The following is a 3,687-nucleotide window of genomic DNA, read 5'->3' on the forward strand; positions in this document are numbered from 1 at the left end:
TTCTCTCTCTCTGTCTCTTTTTTTTCCCCTCAGATGTCTCCGCGAGGCGAAATCATCGCAAACCGAAACCTGCGACGCGCGCGATTCCCACGTCGTTAAAACGCAACTACCGCCGATCCCGATCGCTTTCGTGGAATTCGCGCGCGACAAGCACGACGCGCGACGAGAGGCGGCGTCCTGAAACCGTGGAACGAGCGACTTAATTTCCGGGAAATATCCCGCATGCCGCTGCGCGCGCCGTCCCCACGTTACCGGTAAACGCGATGGCTAAAGCGCGTAGACACGTCCTCGGTTCTCCGCGCTCTCCTCCGCGCTTCCAGCACCTGCGTGAAAAGCCGGGCGGTGCGCACTGCGCCCGTTGGCCGAGCAAACAATACGGACGATGATGCGCCGTCCTGAGCGCATTGTCCGCCACGCTCAGCCACGCTGGCGAGGCAGTAGTAGGCGGCGGATTTATCTACCTACTCGTAGAGTCAGGTAGAGACGAAGAGAGAGAGAGAGAGAGAGAGAGAGAGATCTAGGGGTTCTCGTGTTCCGAGACACGTCGCGGCGGCCGACCGGCTGCCGCCGCGCCGTCGGAAACGCCGGTGGATCGTCCTTTCGTTCCGGGCTGATTTCGCGCGGCCGGCGCCTCGGTGATCTATCAAATGCCTATCATCTCGCAAAGTAACAAATTACCACGACGATCTTTCTCGACGGGTCTCCTGAAGCGGGGCGTATTGACGAATCCTTGTAAGTCGGCCGTGCGAACGAGATCCGATTTGCGACGGTTCTACGGCGATTGTCGCGATCGGTGCTCGTTATCTCATCTCTCGTAACCGTTAATCTCTCGTCTGCAAACATATCCAGCTAACGTTAATCGGCTTTCTTACAATATAAGCTGTTATACTTTGAGTTTTAAATCTTAAAGTCGTAAGAAATTCGACCAATCACAGTCGAATGTAAGAAGAACAATCGATTATCATTGGTCGGTTTCTTATAGCTTTAGACTTAAAGACTTGGGTAATGATTTACTGTAGAAAGGGAAATACTAGAGTCTTGCGTAATGCATAAAAAGAACCAATCAATGTTCTTCGTTTCCTTCTTTTTCATAAAATAGAAGACTTCGGTTAGTTGATTTTCTTATGCTTTACGTATGTGCATTTATGTAAGAGGATATGTGCTCTCTTATCTCATACTGAGAAAAAACTTGCTGTTTGAAAAAAGATTAGTTGATTCAACTAAATGCAGCGGTAACAGGCTGTCAAGTAAATATTTGTTAATTCAAATAAATAACATGTTGATATGACTTACGTACTATATATTTTTAACTTGAATATACATAAATACTTGAACTATATAATTATTACGAACTAAACGCATTTGGTCAAGTTAACAATTTTTTCTCGGTGTAATCATTTACGAAAAGTTTTATTTCTATTTCCAATGTGTATATTCGGAACAGCAAAAAAATTTTCATAAAATATTTCAATATTAATAAAATGTTTAGAATATTATATGAATATTTGTATCATAAAAATTTCACCCACTACAGAGGGCCACGATAGGGATACATTAATGTAAATAAAAATCATATTATAGAGGAAATATAAACAGCGTAGCATTTCGCCTGAAGTGGACTTGAAGATAAAAATTGATGAAATGTGTTTTTGTTATTATGTTTAAACATTAATTCAGGGATCTCTGGGCCTGGAATTTCTGGAAAAAATAATGATTTTGCGGAATATATGGAAAACATTATCCTACAAGTCGAATATTTAACAATTACTTCAATATTGTTCTTACAGTCTGTAAATATTTCGAGACATTCCGGAATATTCCTGAAATGTTATTTTGAGATTTTAGGAATACTTTGTAAATATTTCAGAAAGATTTAGCGCTAAGATACAAGCAGCTGGATATATTATTTTACCTTTTTGAACGCCGCGTGCGCGTTTGCGTGCTACGCTACAATTCACTGAGGTTGTCCCGCAATTGAAGGAAACACTGACAGTCTAATGTTAGCCGATACCTTGAGCTCCGCATTTTACGACAGTGCTTAGATTTTTTTGCAATCGTAATTGCGCCCGTTAAAAATGTCCTGTGACATTGATTGACAAGGATGTTGGCTCTTGAGGCGATCGAATATTTATAATACACATATTTTCTGACGAGGAAGTATTTATATCATATATTATATATCGTTATAAATTTGTGATATCTAATTCTCTCTGTATGAAGACATTTAAAATAATAATAATAATAATAATAATAGGTTTAGTAGAACGTTTGCAACTGTTGTGGAAGTTTTCTTCGCATTGATTGGATTACACTTTTAATAAAAATGAAGACGATTTTGTGATTTCAAGAATAAATCAAATGTAAATAAAATGCCTATATTTATCTTCTTTTTTACATTATGATTCAAGTCTTCTATACGGTTGATGGATGCAAATAATATGTTTATAAAATATAATTGATAAACAATTGGAATGTACTTACTAATGAAGTTAACGGCAAAGTGTAAACATTTCGATTTGGAATTTGAGTGCGGAAGTACAAACCGAAGTTTGTACTTGGCTATAAATATTATTAGACTCGTGTAACCATTTCATTTATATTTGATTTATACGTTTAGAGAGACTAGTCTAGAATAATCCTATCACAGCGAAGAAAATTTCCAACAGTTGCAAAATAAATATTTTTCTGAATGCGGCCATTGCAAATTTCATATTTGAGAAATGTATTATTGGAAATTGTCTGTCTATTATTGTTAATCGATCCGCATGTATAATCCTTTTGAAATAACTTACAATATTATATTGTTCTACAATTGAGCAATATTAAGTCTATGTAACTATAATGTTACTTTTAATTTTTCTACTCTTAGTCTTTTACTTGTAGAACATAAAAATCTAGAGACACACAGTGTGTCATGGCGCGAGTTAACATAACATTGGAAACATATATTTGTAATAACTTTTTTATGTAACTTTTACGCATCATTCCCTTACTTAAAAAATGACATAATACAAAAAAATTAAGCTTCTAAGAAACAAACTATTTGTCAACTTGACAGAAAATTGCTGATTAATCAAACGTTATTTTTATCATTTTCATTTTACAATCTTTAAAAAACCACTCTTTATAAGGACTTTAATGGATTTTTAAACCATCCTTTTTGAATTGTGACGTTGTGACAATTTTTATGAAATTATGTTACTTTACACTTTTGATGGTTGATAGAATTACATCTAAGTTTAGTTATATCTCTCAATTTTTAAGCAAGAGAGTGATAAAATGCATAAACATCGCACAGTGTCGTAAAACAAATTGACGGTACAAATCTGACGTTAAGCTCGATCGTCGTTTTTCGACTTAATTCAGGTTGCAACTTGCTTTATATTCAGTTTGAACTGCAGTGGCATTTCGAGAATGCGCTTTATCTCGAGCATTCCCCTCACAATTCGCGTAATACGCATTTCTACGAAACGGCACGTTCTCGTCACCGCTTTTCTCGTTACAAAAAAATTCCAGAATCTTTGTATCTCTAAAGGGTCTTGTATCATTAATCAATTCGTATGGGAGGTCCTCCTATCGTACGAGTGATCTCCCACGCGGAAAATGTTTCTGGAAAAACTGTTTCTGGCAAATGTCCCTGCAAATGTTTCTCAGGTCGCAAAATTCCAGGATCCTCACGATCTGTCC

This window comes from Trachymyrmex septentrionalis, unplaced genomic scaffold, assembly GCF_001594115.1.
Source record: "Trachymyrmex septentrionalis isolate Tsep2-gDNA-1 unplaced genomic scaffold, Tsep1.0 scaffold13, whole genome shotgun sequence".
NCBI lineage: Eukaryota > Metazoa > Arthropoda > Insecta > Hymenoptera > Formicidae > Trachymyrmex > Trachymyrmex septentrionalis.